The following is a 17,450-nucleotide window of genomic DNA, read 5'->3' as shown; positions in this document are numbered from 1 at the left end:
AATTGTTTTTACGGGTTTATGGCTATTCCTGCCGATAATATTGATTGTTTACATTAATTGTTATCAGTGTTATAATTATTGTTGTTATTGATGTTATGTTTTTGATGTTATGTTTTGTAATACAGGCATCGAATTGTGCCTTGTTTGTGTAAGCCGCCCTGAGTCCCCCCGGGTGAGAAGGGCGGGGTATAAGCAACCGTAATAAATAAATAAATAATTGCAGCTTCAAAGCCTGGCTGCTTCCTGTCTGTTTTTATGTTTATATATCTGTGGAATGTTTATATGTTTATATATGTGTGGAATGTCCAGGGTGGGAGAAAGGACTCTTGTCCATTTGAGGCAAGTGTGAATATTGCAATTAGCCACCTTGATTAGCATTTGACGGCCTGGCAGTTTTTAGGAGTGGCTTGTTAGTGCCTGGGGGAATCTTTTGTTGAGAAGCGATTGGCTGTCTCTGATTGTTTCCTCTCTGGAGTTTTCCTGTGTTTGAGTGTTGTTTTGCTGTTATAATTTCAAAGCCTTGGCAGTTTGGTATGTATGTATTTTATCTATATGTATTTTAAGCTTTTATTGTTGTATGATGTTTTAACTTGTATTAGTAGCATTGAATCCTTGCTGTAAGCCAGTCTGAGTCCCTCTACGGAGGTGAGAAGATCGGGATATAAAAGTTTTAAATAAATAATAATAAATAAAGCCTTGTAGCTTCAAAGTCTGACTGGTTGTTGCCTAGGGGGATCCTTTATTAGGAGGTGTTAGCTGGCCCTGATTGTTTCTTCTCTGGGATTCTCCTGTTTTTTTTGAGTGCTGTTCTTTATTTACTGTCCTGATTTTAGAGTTTGTTAAGACTTTTTTTCATGTCAGGAGTGACTTGAGAAACTGCAAGTCGCTTCTGGTGTGAGAGAATTGGCTGTCTGCAAGGACATTGCCCAGGGAACGCCTGGATGTTTTGATGTTTTACCATGTGGCTTCTCTCATGTCCCTGCATGGGGAGCTGGAGCTGACAGAGGGAGCTCATCTGTGCTCTCCCCGGATTCGAACCTCTGGCCTGTCTGTCTTCAGTCCTGCCAGCACATTGCGCACCAGAGGCTCCTTTGTTAAGACTGGTGGCCAGATTTTGTTCATTGTCATGGTTTCCTCCTTTGTGTTGAAATTGTCCACATGCTTGATGGACATGATGTGAGTTGTAGTTCACACCACAACCTTATGAATTTTGTAAAATAAAAACATGACTTTTTCAAATAACCCAGACAACACCATTACTATAATAGTGAATGGTTATTATAGTAATTGTGTATTAACTCTGTATTAGATTAGGTTGTAACTGTTTTTTATATTGGTGCATTGAATTTTGCTGTTTCCTGTTTGTTGTGAACTGCTGTGAGTCGCCTCCGGGTTGAGAACAGCGGTATAGAAGTAAAGTAAAGTAAAGTAAATAAATAAATAAATAAACACCAGGTACCCAGGCTTGGGCGTCCTCTTGGATTCATCACTTACGCTTGAGGCTCAGGCATCGGCGGTGTCTGGGAGGGCTTTTGCACAACTGAGACTTGTGCGCCAGCTACGACCGTACCTTGCAAAGGCTGATCTGGCCGGGGTGGTCCATGCCTTAGTCACCTCTAGGTTGGATTACTGTAATGCGCTCTACGTGGGGCTGCCCTTGAAAACGGCTCGGAAATTCCAACTGGGCGGCAGCCAGGATGTTAACTGGCACCCCTTACAGAGAGAGGTCAACCCTCCTGTTTAAGGAGCTCCATTGGCTGCTGTTTACCAATTCAAGGTGCAGGTGCTTACCTACAAAGCCCTAAACGGTTTGGGACCTGCCTACCTGCGTGACCGCATCTCCGTATATGAACCCACGTGCTCCCTCCGTTCATCCGGAGAGGCCCTGCTCACGATTCCACCTGTGTCGCAGGCTCGTTTGGTGGGGACGAGGGACAGGGCCTTCTCTGTGGTTGCCCCCCGACTTTGGAACACCCTCCCCAAAGACATTAGACTAGCACCCACGTTGGCAGTCTTTAGGAAGAATCTGAAGACCTGGCTATTCCGATGTGCCTTTCCGGAATAGAATAGTCTCCAGCACTACGTCCCAGAAGCACTTTATTAGAATTAAGACTCTCTGCACATTTGCACTTGCCCAGAAATCCAACATACCACCTGCCACACCCAGCACTTTTTAACCTGTACCCTTCATTAGCCCAGCCCTGGTTTTATTGCATAATAGTGTAATGTTTTGTTGTTGTTATTGCTTATGTTTTTAATTTGCTTGCATTGTATTGTTATTGTCTGTTGTTGTTGTGTTGAGGCCTTGGCCTTTGTAAGCCGCATCGAGTCCTTCGGGAGATGCTAGCGGGGTACAAATAAAGTTTAATAATAATAATAATAATAACTAGTGTGTGCATATATGTGTGTGTGTGTTTGTGTGTGTGTTAAAGTAGAGGTGGATTAGTGAAATGTGAGCACCGAGAATGAAGGGGGAAACACCATTACATAGAAAAAAATGGTTACAATACAGTAAGATCAGTTTAAATTAAAAGGAAAAAGAAATGGGAGTAAAATATGGAGGTGCTGATGAGTAAACGATGAAATTTCAAGAACGGAACGATAGTCAAAAGCTTAAATTGTTTATATTAACACTACTCATGGTTATGCATTAATTTTGAATACATTTGTCTATATTTAGCAGAAGCTGCAATGCAATTAAGTAGAACAGAAGTATATTACAATAGTTTGATAGCTGCTGATAGCTGCCTTCGCTTGAGGAAAGGAGAAGTCAGCTGTGCTTTTAATGTTTTTATGCATTATTTTTCATTATTTTTTAAATGAGGAGAAGGAGTGTTTATTTGTAATTTTAGTTAGAAGCAGGGGGGAGGTTTTGTGGAGAGTACTATGGGGTTATTTTGGATTTGATTTTTTGGTTTTGTTTATTATTTTGTTGTTTAATGTATTGTCGAAGGCTTTCATGGCTGGAATCACTGGGTTGTTGTAGGTTTTTTCGGGCTATATGGCCATGGTCTAGAGGCATTCTCTCCTGACGTTTCGCCTGCATCTATGGCAAGCATCCTCAGAGGTAGTGAGGTCTGTTGGAAGTAGGAAAAATTGGTTTATATATCTGTGGAATGACCAGGGTGGGACAAAGGACTCTTGTCTGCTGGAGCTAAGTGTGAATGTTTCAACTGACCACCTTGATTAGCATTGGATTGCCTGGCAGTGCTTGGAGCAAACTTTTGTTCTGAGGGGGTTAGATGTCCTTGTTTGTTTCCTCTCTGTTGTTGTGCTGTTGTAATTTTAGAGGTTTTTTTAATACTGGTAGCCAGATTTTGTTCATTTTCATGGTTTCCTCCTTTCTGTTGAAATTGTCCACATGCTTGTGTACAGCAGAAAGGAGGAAACCATTTCAACCTTTCAACAGAAAGGAGGAAACCATGAAAATGAACAAAATCACCTCTCAACAAAAGTTTGCTCCAGGCACTGTCAGGCCATCAAATGCTAATCAAGAGGGTCAGTTGAAACATTCACACTTAGCTCAAGCAGACAAGAGTCCTTTGTCCCACCCTGGTCATTCCACAGATATATAAACCCTTTTTCCTAGTTCCAACAGACCTCACTACCTCTGAGGATGCTTGCCATAGATGCAGGCGAAACGTCAGGAGAGAATGCCTCTAGAACATGGCCATATAGCCTGAAAAAACCTACAACAACCCAGTTTTAATCCATGTTTGAAATGAGCTCCAAAATGGCCCAGCACCATGGATAGTTCCTATAACACTCAGACTAATAACCCAGGCCCCATCTATACTGCTATATAATGCAGACTCATGATGTGGTTTAACTGCATTGAACTATAAACAAACCTGGGCTTGAATTGAAGGCTCGTAGTCTTCAAGATGCACAATTCTTGCAGGTTTAAGCCAGCTTTCCCTACTTCAGGCAAATGGTGCATCTGAACTCTGGAATTAATACAGGTTGAACCCATTTCAATTGTCATGGCTCAGTGCTCATGGGAGTTGTAGTTTCACAAGGTCTATTGTTTTTTTTCTGTCAAAGAGTGCTGGTGTTGCACTCCAGGCAGGGAAAGCCCTCCGACTTTAAACACCACACAGCTGAATAAAACTGCAAGCAGTTTATTGAAGATATTTTAAAAGCAGTAGCAGTAAAAAGCAATCCACAAAAATAGGTAAATCCAGTTAAGTAGAAAGATAGATAGAAACAAATAGTCCAGGAAATTAGTCCATCGGAGTTCATGAAAACAAATACTGAAACTTCCAAGGAAAAACCCCAAAACTTGAACATGAATCAAACAAGGCACAGGAATCTATCGAAGGCTAGACTTCCAGGGACTGGCACAACATCTTGACTCAATTCCAACGTTGCTTCGTCTGTCTACAGATTCTGTACTTGGCACTTTTATCCCCTAATCTACTCTATATCCCAAGTAGCCAGGAATTGATTTCTTTTCAGCCTTGACTCTGTTATCAATCTCTCTCGCAATCTGGCAGAGCACCTGAGAGCTTGGTTAGCATTTCTCCTATCTACTAGCTCATTAATTTCTGCAGCTGGCCCAGGTGCTGAACTTTTCTCAGGCTCAAAGCCTTGGTACTTCTCTTGTAGCAATTCAAGCCTAGGGGACATACCATCATTCCCAAACCCTTCAGGAACATTCTCATCAGAAAAAATAACTTTGAACAGGAATCCCATTGTCATTCTCTGCATCTAGAGCAACGTCATCATTAGAAACATTATTAGAACATTAACCTCATTGGGTTGTTGTGGGTTTTTCCGGGCTATATGGCCATGTTCTGGAGGCAATTTTTCTCCTGACGTTTTGCCTGCATCTATGGCAAGCATCCTCAGAGGTAGTGAGGGCTGTTGGAAGTAGGAAAAATGGATTTAGATTGCCTCCAGAACATGGCCATATAGCCCGGAAAAACCTACAACAACCCAGTGATTCCAGCCATGAAAGCCTTCGACAATACATTAACCTCATTGTCACTCACAACATCCAGAGTACCCTGATCATTAGACACAATCACAGGCTAAACTCCAACAGCTGGTGCCTCACCTAATTACAGCTCTCAGGATTCCATAGCATTGAGCCATGGTAGTTCCTGCAATCTGATCCATAAAGTGACTTCAGACTTTGGAAGTTGTGATCAATCTTTCTTGCCATATTTCTGCCATGTTGCCTCTTTCCTCATCGGCCTGCTAAAGAATTCTGTGCAGCTCAAAAGCTTACTTAGAAACCTTTAGAAAGAATCTTAAGACATGGCTCTACGATTAGTTCTGCCCCCTTATCTCACCCAGAGTTTTTAAATCATTTTATGTACATGCGGCCCACTCTCTGTCATTATGTTTGTTTCCTATGTTCAGTGTATATTGTTTTATATGTTTTGATGTTTTACATTTTAATGTTATGTTGTTTATTTTACTTCAATTTGTATTGTTATATTGTAGTTTGTTGTTCAGGCTTGGCCCCATGTAAGCCGCTCCGAGTCCCCATTGGGGAGATGGTGGTGGGGTATAAATAAAGTTTATTATTATTATATTATTATTGCTTCTTACAATACCACCAGTGGCTTCCTCAATTCAAAAAGGATATTCCTGAGTCCAAGAGAAGAGGGACCAAAATTATCAAAGGTTTGCGAACCAAGTTTTATACAGAGTGGCTTAGGGATCAGGATGTGTTTAGGTTTGAGAAAAGAAGGCTGATGCTGAGACCTGTGAAGTCTTTGAGAATGAGGACGAGGATTTGCTGGTTGAGCTTGGTGTTTCTGTAGGGGAAAGAAAAAGTGTTTTTTGAGATGATGGAAATGTACCTGTCTGAACGTATCTCCTAGTACAAACCGTCACAAAACTTAAGATCATCTGGAGAGGCCCTGCTCTCGATCCCACCGCTATCGAAAATGCAACTGGTGGGACGAGGGACAGGACCTTCTCAGCGGTGGCCCTACACCTGTGAAAGCCCCCCCCCCCCAAAGACATCAGATCAGCCACCTCTCTCCTGTCTCTTAGAAGGAAAATTAAGACCTGGTTATGGACCAAGTGTTCTGTTGCGCGCTGGGCCTGTAACAGCTGTACTTACTTTTCTATAGGACGTATAGTTTAAGCCCAGCAGGAAGCCAGGGGGCCTCAAAGAGAGGTTCTCAGGGATTTTTCTGAAGTGATGGTCTTTAGAGTCTTTAATGATGCAACAAAGTCTTTATTATGGAACAAACAACAAATCTTCAATGGTTCAAACAACACTTCAAGGCTTTCATAGTCTAGTCCTCAATGAACTGGCACATGACTTTGATTAACTGTACTTTCTCTGTAGGAAAAACCCTTTTTAACCTCTCCCAGGCTGCTTTCTATCTATGCCTCATTGCCTACTACCTACTACCGATTCCAAATGCATCTGGGTATTGAGTAGACCTACCAGCCGAGGCTTGAAGATATTTCAGCTGGAGTTCTGTGGATCTGTAATGCTGTTCTCCCTTCGAGAATTCTTAGACACTTCAGGGCTGTTCCCTCTGATGCTGTGAGGCTGAGAGGCTGTGAGCTCTCAGCCAGAGCTTTTGGGAACCTTCTCCTGGAATTTCTGCTTCTGTTTCCCCGGATGTTATTGAGAAAGGAAGCTTTTCTACGGGATGAGCTGGTCTACATCCTATAGCCTAGCTAACTTGTGTGAGACTGCAAAACAGATAACAGAAAGAAAATAAAGTTGGAGCTCCTGGTACAGCTGTACCAGCACACCAAGTGTTCAATCAGTGAGCAGCAAGTGGAAGAAGTGAATCTGTACAATGTGGACAACAAGTTAAACACGAGCCAACAATGTGATGTGGCGGCAAAAAAAGCCAATGGGATTTTGGCCTGCATCAATAGGAGCATAGTGTCTAGGTCCAGGGAAGTAATGCTACCCCTCTATTCTGCTTTGGTTAGACCACACCTGGAATATTGTGTCCAATTCTGGGCACCACAATTCAAAAGAGATATTGACAAGCTGGAATGTGTCCAGAGGAGAGCGACTAAAATGATAAAAGGTCTGGAGAACAAGCCCTATGAGGAGCGGCTTAAAGAGCTGGGCATGTTTAGCCTGAAGAAGAGAAGGCTGAGAGGGGATATGATAGCCATGTATAAATATGTGAGAGGAAGCCACAGGGAGGAGGGAGCAAGCTTGTTTTCTGCTTCCCTGGAGACTAGGACGCAATGGAACAATGGCTTCAAACGACAAGAGAGGAGATTCCATCTGAATATGAGGAAGAACTTCCTGACTGTGAGAGCCGTTCAGCAGTGGAACTCTCTGCCCCGGAGTGTGGTGGAGGCTCCTTCTTTGGAAGCTTTTAAACAGAGGCTGGATGGCCATCAGTCAGGGGTGATTTGAATGCAATATTCCTGCTTCTTGGCAGGGGGTTGGACTGGATGGCCCATGAGGTCTCTTCCAACTCTTTGCTTCTATGATTCTAAGTCTTAGCAACTTATGGTAATGAACTGACCCAGACTAGATTTTGGATTCTGATTTTAATAGAAGTGTGTTAATTAATTGTTTTAACTGCTATTTTAGTATTTTAATGTACCGTTGATTGTTTTATGGTGTTGGCACCTCATGGTGCTTTTGTTTGGCTGCCTTGAATCCCCCCTTGGGGGTGAGAAGGGTGGGGTATAAACAGGGGCGGCTCAACCCATTATGCAAAGTAAGCATTTGCAGTATAGTTGATTTTGCCCAGGGGCGCTCTTGAGGCACTCTTGGGGAAAAATAGACCTTGATATATGCGAGTTGTAGTTACCGGGATGTATAGTTCACCTTGGAGAGTTGCATTCAGCCCTCGGGCCTTAATTTGAGGATTCCTGACCTAGAGTTTTGGAGTTGTAGTTCACCTACATCCAGGAAGCACTGTGGACTCAAGTAATGATGGATCCAGACCAAACTTGGCATGAATACTCAAATATGCCCAAATGTGAACACTGGTGGAGTTTGGGGAAAATAGGCCTTGACATTTGGGAGCTGTAGTTGCTGGGATTTTTAGTTCACCTACAATCAAAGAGCATTCTGAACTCCACCAATGATGGAATTGAACCAAATATGGCACACAGAACTCCCACAATGAACAGAATACATACATATATATATATATATATATATATATATATATATATATATATATTATCAGTGATTGGTTGGGATGGGGGGGGGGAGGCACCAATATACTGTTTACTTACCGTTGAAAATTACCTTGGGACACCTCTGGGTATAAATATAGGAAATAAATAAATAAATAAATAAGCCCAAGTTTTCCAGCTGCTGGAGTCCCCATCTGACCTTTGCATTCCACTCAACAATACTCATCACATGCCACTGCCTTTTGGGAAACCCTAGTTTGCCAATAGCATGGACAAGGCCCTTGCCAGTCGGGGCCCCATCCTTGCCAAATGAGCGCTCTTCCCCATCCCTTGCACCCACCCATTTGCCCACACTCCCCCTTCATCATTTTCATTGAGTTCTGCATGGCAGCCAGCGCATTCTTCAGCCCAGCCTTCAGTAGGCATGGAAACTGCTTCTTCCAAGCTGACTTTTCCAACAGCGGCTCCCCTCCCCTCCGCTCTCTTCCAGGCGCCTCTTCTTGCCCGCCTTCTCTTCCACTGAAATGCGCTCAGTCTTATCTCCAGCATCTGTTGGGTGCAGAAGGAGATGCATGGATGTGTGTGTGTGTCTAAACCAGAAACAAATTGCCTAGATACCGTCTAAAGTTACAGGCGGAGGTAGGCGTCAGGCCTTCCAGGAGCCCAGCTTGGCTCCTCAAATTCCTGAATCAGGGATGCCGAGAAGGCCGCAGGTACCTTCAAGCTGTTCTCAAAACAGTTGCTGTGTTGACTTTGTCTAATTGCAGAGGAGGGGCCTTTGGGGACCTGGGATGGGCGGCATTCAAGCCTCGGCAGGGGAGCTGGGGAAGACCACAACAGCCATGCCGAGCTGAACAAACCGGCTGACAAAGCACTTGGTTGATCAGTGTGTGCGCCTCTTTGGTTTTTTACTACTTGTTTTAACATCTACCCAAGTCCTCATTTCCTCCCATCTCTCTTTCTTTCTCCAACTCTAAAAAAGAAGGTTGTAAATGGAGGGAGAGGGGGAAAAAAATCAAGGCTGCATAACTTTGTGCCATGTTGGATTTTTCAAATAACTAAGTGCCAACTTGTCGATCAAAATTAATAAGGCATTGCTACTCCATCCAGGAGAGCCCAGGAAAAGGAAGGGAGTGGAAATGGTTTCGCCTCCATCTTATTCATGTATTCCGCGCGCCACCAAGATGATGCACTTACTAAACATTTATTTGGGGAAAAGGAGGCTGGATGGTGATATTAGGCTGATGAAAGAGCAGCTACTCAGTAAGTAGTGAGACAGAAGGAGGCTTGCCTCTTGGAACAGAAGAAGAGGAAACCCCAAGCATATGGCTAAGTTTATGTACTACATCAGCATCATTTGTTGTTGTTGTTCTTATTCTTCATCATCATCTTCCTCTACTTTCTTCTTCCTCTTTCTTTCTTCTTCCTCTTCCTCCTTCTCTTTCCCCCTTGTTTTTCTTTTTCTTCTTCCCTTCCTCCTCCTCCACTACTTCTTCTTCCCCTCTTCCTCCTCTTCCTCCTCCTCCTCCTCTTCCTTTCTTCTTCCTCTTCTTCCTTCTCTTCTCTCCTTCTTTTTCTTTTTCTTTTTTTTAAATTTTTTTTATTGGTTTGCATACAGAAAACAAAACTGACACCAAAGAAAAACTGAAATAAGTAAAAAACAAAAAAGAAAGAGAAAAAACAGAAAAAAGGGGAAAAAAGATATACAAAAGAGTATGCAAATTTGCAGAATGGTATACAGTCAGCGCTCATTAAACATATAAAAAACATTTTCTTTTTCTTTTTCACTTCTTCTTCCCTCCTTCCTTTCCCTTTTCCTCCTCCTTCTTCACTTCCCTGCTTGTTCTTCTTTTCCTTCTTCCCTTTCTCCTCCTCCACTCGTTCTTCATCTCCCCTCTTCCTCTTTTTCCTCTTCCTTTTTCTTCCTTGCCTTCCCTCTCCTCTCCCCTTGTTCTGTTTTTTCTTTTTCCCTTCTTCTTCTTCTTCTTCTTCTTCTTCTTCTTCTTCTTCTTCTTCCCTCCTTCCTTTTTCTTTTCCTCCTCCTCCACTTCCCTGCTTGTTCTTCTTTTTCTTCTTCCCTTCCTCTTCCTCCTCCTCCTCCTCTTCTTTCTCTTCCCTTCCTCCGCCTCCTCTTCCTTCTCATCCTTTCTTCTTCCTCTTCTTTCTTCTCTTCTCCCCTTGTTACTTTTTCTTCTTCCCTTCATCTTCTTCCCTCCTCCCTTTTCCTCTTCCTCCTCCACCATTTCCATGTTGTTCTTCTTTTTATTCTTCCCTTCCTCTGCCTCCTCCACTTCTTCATCTCCCCCTCTTTGTCCTCCTTTTCCTCCTCTTCCTTTTTCTTCCTGATCATCCTTCCCTTCTCCTCCTGTTCTACTTTTTCTTTTTTTCTTTCTTCTTCTTCCTTCCTTCCTTTTCCTCTTCCTCCTTTTCCATTTTCCTATCTGCTTTTTCTTCTCTTCCTCTTCCTCCTCCTCCTCTTCTTCTTCTTCCCTTCCTCCTCCTTCTCATCCTTTTTCTTCCTTCTCCCCTTGTTCTACTTTTTCCTCTTCCTTTCTTCCTCTTCCCTCCTTCCTCTTCCTCTTCCTCCTTCTCTTCTCCACTTGTTCTTCTTTTTCTTCTTCCCTTCTTCTTCTCTCCTTCCTCTTCCTCTTCCTTCTTCGCTTCTCCACTTGTTCTTCTTTTTCTTCTCTCCCTGCCTCCTCTTCCTCCTTCATTTATAGCCAGAATCCTCTATCAGAGCCTATGGGTGCAGTTGTACTGGAGAATAAATGCAGTTTGACACTAGAATCATCAACTAAAACAGTTGGAAGAGACCATGTGGGCCATCTAGTCCAACCCTCTTCCATGTAAGACAAGCACAATCAAAGTATCCCTGACAGATGGCCATCCAGCCTCTGTTTAAAAGCCTCCAAGGAAGGAGCTCCCACCCCACTCAGAGGCAGGGATCCACTGCTGGACAGCTCTTCTTAAAGTCAGGAAGTTCTTCCTAATGTTCAGGTGGAATCTCCTTTCCTGTAATTTGAACCTATGGCCCAGGACCGAACCCTCTTTATGGCACTCCACTAGTCACTTCTTTCCAAGATGAAGAGAAACCATTGGGGAGAATCACCTTTTGGGTTCGGTTGCTTTAACTGCAATGACTCAATGCTATGGAATCCTGAGAGTAGTAGTTTTACAAGGCCTTTCATTTTCTTGGCCAGAGAGTGCTGGTGACCCAACAAACTACAACTCCCAGGCTTCCATAGCATTGAGCCACAGCTGTTAAAGTGGTATCAAACTGTGTTAATTCTGCAGTGCAGATTCACCCTAAATTAGAGCAGGCAGTGGATATTTAAGCTCCAGAATCCATCCTCCATTACGACTGTTGACAATTTTTCTCTGAAAACTAATGCAGCCTCCAAAAGCAAGTCTTTTTCTCTTGTCCTTCTGCCCAGTTTAAATCTCTGCCCACCTGCACTGAAAGGGTCCCATCCTGCCATTGCGGTGTGATGTAATTAATACTTGTCAAGGTTCAGTGCTCTGTTTTGGAGGTCTGTGCGCAAATTGCAGAGGGTCATCCTTGGAAATTCAGGCACCTGAGGCAGAAAATCCCACCCACAAAGTACAGTCACTGGCCATTTGCAACCCCACATCTGTTGTCTGGTGTGGCTCCTTCTCTCTTAGCCCCTAAAGGTGAAATATACACTCTGTGTACTCTTCAAATGTTTTACGTACTAATGGGTGAGAACTGGAACCATTTCTGCTTATAGTTTCCCAAAATTCATAAAGGTGGAAGAGACCCCCAGGGCTATCCAATCCAACCCCCTTCTGCCATGAAGGAATATTTATTTTCTGCCTTTCTTGCCTGAAGGTGACTCAGGGCAGAGCACAACATATATACGACAAACGTTCAATGCCAAAACATAAAATAAACTATAAATATACACAAAACTAAAATCAGTTATATCTACTTTAAAATCAATTGTTTAAACCATCTCAAAAACAACCATATCAGCTCTGATTAGTAGAGTGGGTTTCCTATTATTGCCTTATTGCAGGGTCCCAAAGACTTGGTCCAACAGCCAAGTTTTTACAATCTTTCTGAAGGACAGGAAGGAGGGGGATGATGTAATCTCACCAGGAAGGGAGTTTCATAGCCAAGGAGCAATCACTGAGAAGGCTCTGTCTCTCTCATCCCAGCCAATTGTGCCTGTGACGGCGGCAGAAACAAGAGCAGGGCCTCTCCAGAAGTGGTTCATAGAGGGAAATGCGTTCAAATAGGTAAACTGGGCCAGGGCTGTTTAGGGCTTTATAAATCAAAGCCAACATTTTGAATTGTTCCCGGTAGCAAACTGGCAGCCAGTGGAGCTGATGCAACATGGGAGTTGTGTGCTCCCTGTATGCCACCCCAGTTATTAAACTGGCTGCCTCTCATTGGACCATTTAAAGCTTCCACACAGTCTTCAAGGGCAACCCTACATAGAGCACATTGCAGTAGTCAATCCTGGATGTAACAGGATTGTGGACCACAAGTTTGACCTTCCCAAGGTACAAGCGCAACTGACGCACAAGTTTTAATTGTGAAAAAGCCCCCCTAGCCACCACTGAAACCTGAGGTTCCAGGCTCAGTGATGAGTCCAGGAGGATTCCCAAGCTGTGAATCTGTGCCTTCAAAGGGAGTGTATCCCACCTCAGCACAGGCTGTAACCCTATACCCTGTTTGACCTTGTAACTGACCAGAGGTGCCTCTGTCTTGTCTGGATTCAAAAACTTCGCCCTCATCCAGACCGTTGCAGCAGCCAGGCACATGTTCACGACCTGGACAGCCTCCTTAGCATCTGGTGAAAAGAAGTAATAGAGTTGGACGTCATCTGGGTACTGATGGCATTGAACTCCATAACTCTGGATTATCTTGCCCAATGGTTTCATGTAGATGTTAAACAAAATAGGGGACAGTACTGAAGCCTGCAGGACACCACAGTGCAATGGCTGTGGGGCCAAGCAGGTGTCCCCCAACAACACCTTCTGGATCCTCCAGGAAGGATGGGAGCCACTGTAGAACAGTACCTCCAAGACCCATCCTCAAGAGACGAGCCAGAAGGATACTGTGGTCTACAGTATTGAAGGCCACTGAAAGGACACACTTCCCTGTTGAGCTCTTTGTGGAGATCATCCACTAAGGCGACCAAGGCTGTCTCCATTCCATGACCTGGTCTGAAACCAGACTGCGATGAATCCAGATAATCAGTTTCATCCAAGAACCCTTGGAGCTGCAAAGCAACCACACGTTTCAAGGCTTTGCCCAAAAAGGGGAGATTGGAAACTGACCCAAAGTTTATTTATTTACTTATTTATTTATTTATTTATTTCACGTATTTCTACCCCACCCTTCTCAACCCCCGAGGGGGGACTCAGGGCGGCTTACAGAAGGCACAATTCGATGCCTACACAAACAGTAAAAATAAAACATAAAAACAGCAATTAAAACAATTAAAACAATCAATTATACATCACAATCAATAAGACCAATCTCATACTCAACGTTCGTCAGCTCAGAATCCATTAATTCATTCCACATTGTCAGTTCCTATCAGCTCTAGTTGTCCTTATCCATTATCTATCTGCCAGGTTACCCAAAAACCTGGTCCCAGATCCATGTTTTTAATTTCCTTCTAAAAGAGAGAAGGGATGTCGATGATCTAATTTCCCCGGGGAGTGAATTCTACAGGTGAGGGGCCACCACCGAGAAGGCCCTGCTCCTCGTCCCCACCAATCTCACTTGTGATAGAGGTGGGGCCGAGAGCAGGGCCTCCCCAGAGGATCTTAAACTCCGAGGCGGGACATAGAGGGAGATGCGTTCGGACAGATACGCTGGGCCGGAGCCGTATAGGGTTTTGTAGGTCAAAACCAGCACTTTGAATTGTGCTCGGAATTGGATCAGCAGCCAGTGGAGCTGACATAACAGAGGGGTGGTATGCTCCCTGTATGACGCTCCGGTGAGTAATCTGGCTGCCACCCGTTGGACTAGTTGAAGTTTCCGAACAGTGTTCAAAGGCAACCCCACATAGAGTGCATTGCAGTAATCTATTCGAGATGGAACAAGAGCGTGGACCACTGTGGCCAGTTGTTCAAATCAGTGGGGTCCAGTGATGGTTTTTTCAACAATAGTTTTATAACAGCTTCTTTTAAGCTTCCTGGAGTTTCATCTTCCTGAAAAGAGGCATTAACCACCACCTTCACCCACCCTGCCAAACCTCCTCCGGCTTCCTTTATCAATAAATGATCCAAGCCCTCCCAACTGATGGCCATCCGGCTTCTTCTTAAAACTTTCCAAAGAAAGAGATTCCACCGGACTCCCAGGCAGCATATTCCACTCTTGAACAGCTAATGTTTCTTAATGTTGACACAGAATCTCTTTTCTTGTCATTTGGATCCACTGACCCATATCCTCGTCTCTAGAGTAGCAGAAAGCAAGTCTTCCCTACCTCCTATACCATTGTTGTAAATATTTAAACATGACCATCATGCCCTTTCTTTGTCGTCTTTCCTTCAGGCAAAACAGACCCAGAATGTGTATTGGTTGTATGTTGTGGGAAAAGGTGTGTTAGTTACTTTTGTATATTTAAAAAATGTCTTTTCTCCCCTATGGTAGTAGCTTTTCCTTCATCTCTATTTTTTTTTTATTTCGTTGTGTTGTTTTATTTTACAATGATTTTTCTCTTGTTTGTGTATGAATAAAATTGTTTAAATGAAAAATGAATTAATTGAATTTCAAATTTGGTTTGCAGCAACTGAAGTAATCTGAGGACAAAGCCATGAGGGGATACACAACTAAATGACTCCTGAGAGATGGGCATCAAACTGCTGTTTTGAGACCTCCAAAGATGGTCTTCCCCCAAGGCAAACCATTTCACTGTCAAACAGCTCTTCCAGTTAAGAAAACATTCTTGCTCTTATCTCGATGGAATCTCTTATCTTGTAATTTGAACCCAAAGGGTCATGTTTTAGTCTTAGGAGCAGTAAGGAAACAAGCTGGCTTCATCTTCTACATGGCATTCTTTCAAGTTTTTAAAGACAGCTGTCATGTTACTTCTTAGTATTCTCTTCACCAACATATGCAGCTCCCAAAGGCTTGATGTCCAGACCTTTGACCAACTTCGTTGTCCTTCTTGGGATGTGTTCCAGCTTGCCATGACAGTCAGCCCTCTGTATTCACAGTTTCTACATCAATGGATTCAACCAAACACAGATAGTAGATGTTACAAAACAAAAACCAACAAATATAGGTTTGTATTTGTGACCATTTTACCATGCAATTGTATGTAATGGGATTTTACCATTTTTGCATGTTGGCACCAAATGGGGATCCTGGCACCAAACTATAATGAATGTGATGGACCAAGTATATACTTCTTGAAGTGTGGTTCCCCAGACCTGGGCAGAGCATTGTGTGATGCCCAGAACTGGACACAGATGACCAAAGCAGACTACATTGGCATTACTAGTTCGCTCAATCTGGACACTACATTCTTGTTGAGGCCACCTAGAATGGCATTAGCTTCTTTGGCTGCTGCATCAGTCTTTCAACTCATGTCCACACTCTGGTTACAAGAGCCATCCAGTCCATTTTGTGTGCCTGTTGCATCCATACATTGGGAAGTCTGACTTGGCCATGGTGGTCCATGCTCTGGTTACAAGGGCCATCCAGTCCATCTTGTGTGCCAGCTGTGCTCATACCTTGGGAAGTCTGACTCAGCCACGGAAGTCCACACTCTGGTTACAACCCGTATAGACTACTGCAACGTGCTCTACATGGGGTTGCCTTTGAAGAATGTTTGGAAGCTTCAAATGGTACAGTGAGCAGCAGCCAGGTTGTTAATGGGAGCAGTGCTCAAGGAGCACACAACTCCTCTGTTGCACCAGCTCCACTGGCTGCCAATTTGCTACCGAGCACAATTCAAAGTGCTGGCTTTAGCCTATAAATCCCTAAACCGTTCTGGCCCTGCTTATCTGTCCGAATGTATCTCTCCTTACGAACCCTTTAGGAATTTAAGATCTTGGGGGGAGGCCCTGCTCTCGGCCCTGCCATCTTCACAGATTCAATTGGCGGAGACGAGGGATAGGGCCTTCTCCGTGGTGGCCCCTCAGTTGTGGAATGCCCTCCCCAGGGACATTAGATCAGCCCCCACCCTCTTAACGTTTCACAAAAAAGTTAAAACCTGGCTATATGAGCAGACCTTCCCAAACGCAGTGTAGCTATTAAACTCTGATCTCGGAACGGTTGGACAACGTGATTGGATAGTGACTGGTAATGAAATGCGGAGGACTTATGGTTTTTATTGTGTTGCTGATGTTAATTGTAATGAATTTTTTACCTGTGTTAAATGTTTTTAATGTTTAAATTATTTTTGTTCTGTTGTGGGCATTGAATTGTGCCGTTTTGTAAACCACCGTGAGTCGCTGAGAATGGCGGTATAGAAGCATAGTAAATAAAATAAATAAACAATAAATTCACACTGTTGCCAAGGTATGTTGACCCAGGTAAATAAGATAAGAGCAACCTATCATGGGGTTTTCTTGGCAAGCTTAATTCAAAAGAGGTTTGCCATTGCCTTCCTCTGAGTCTGAGAGAGTGTAACTTGTGCAAGATCATCAAATAGTTTCATGGTTGGTCTCCAGAGCCATCATCCAACATTCAAATCACTATACCATGCCGGTTATGAATATTTTATTTTTTTATTGAAATGCCTATTAGTTTTGGCCCACCTCAAAAAATACTCTCTTAGTGAAGAGCCAGCATTGTGCAGTCGTTTGAGTATTGGACAGTGGCTCTGGAGATCAGGGGCTGAATGTCCGATCATCGTCTCCCAAAGCAGTTATTTAATTCTCTACCCAAGAAAGGAAAACAGAATGTTGTGCAATAAAAAAGATTTAAAGATGGGTTTAAAGCTAACCTTTAAAAATGTGGAATAAACATAGAACTGGGAATCCGTGGCCCTTGAGTGTTGGAATTGGAGGTTAGTTGTGACCAACAGTGCTGTGGATTTTGAAGAGGCACAAACAGAGGGCAAAAGGAAGAAATGTGTAAAGAAAAGGTACATACCACGATAGTTTCTGCAGTCTGTTCTTTTCCCTGTTTTGAAAAGGTTGATGATGGTAGCATCCTTGAAGTCTGCTGAAATTTTCTCAGTCACCCACACTTTTTTTGGTACAGTTGTTGTGTCAGCTGAGGTCCACACTCTTTAAAGATTTCAACAGGGATCTCATCAGGTCCCCTGGCTTTGTAATTTTTTAGTTGCTGACTTCTTCCAAACAAGGCAGTGCTGCAAGCTCATCCCTGGTTTTTTGTTGTGGTATTGATGAAAAATCCTCTTCGG

Source organism: Anolis sagrei, chromosome 1 (genome assembly GCF_037176765.1).
Source record: "Anolis sagrei isolate rAnoSag1 chromosome 1, rAnoSag1.mat, whole genome shotgun sequence".
Lineage (NCBI taxonomy): Eukaryota > Metazoa > Chordata > Lepidosauria > Squamata > Dactyloidae > Anolis > Anolis sagrei.
This window is presented reverse-complemented; position numbering follows the sequence as displayed.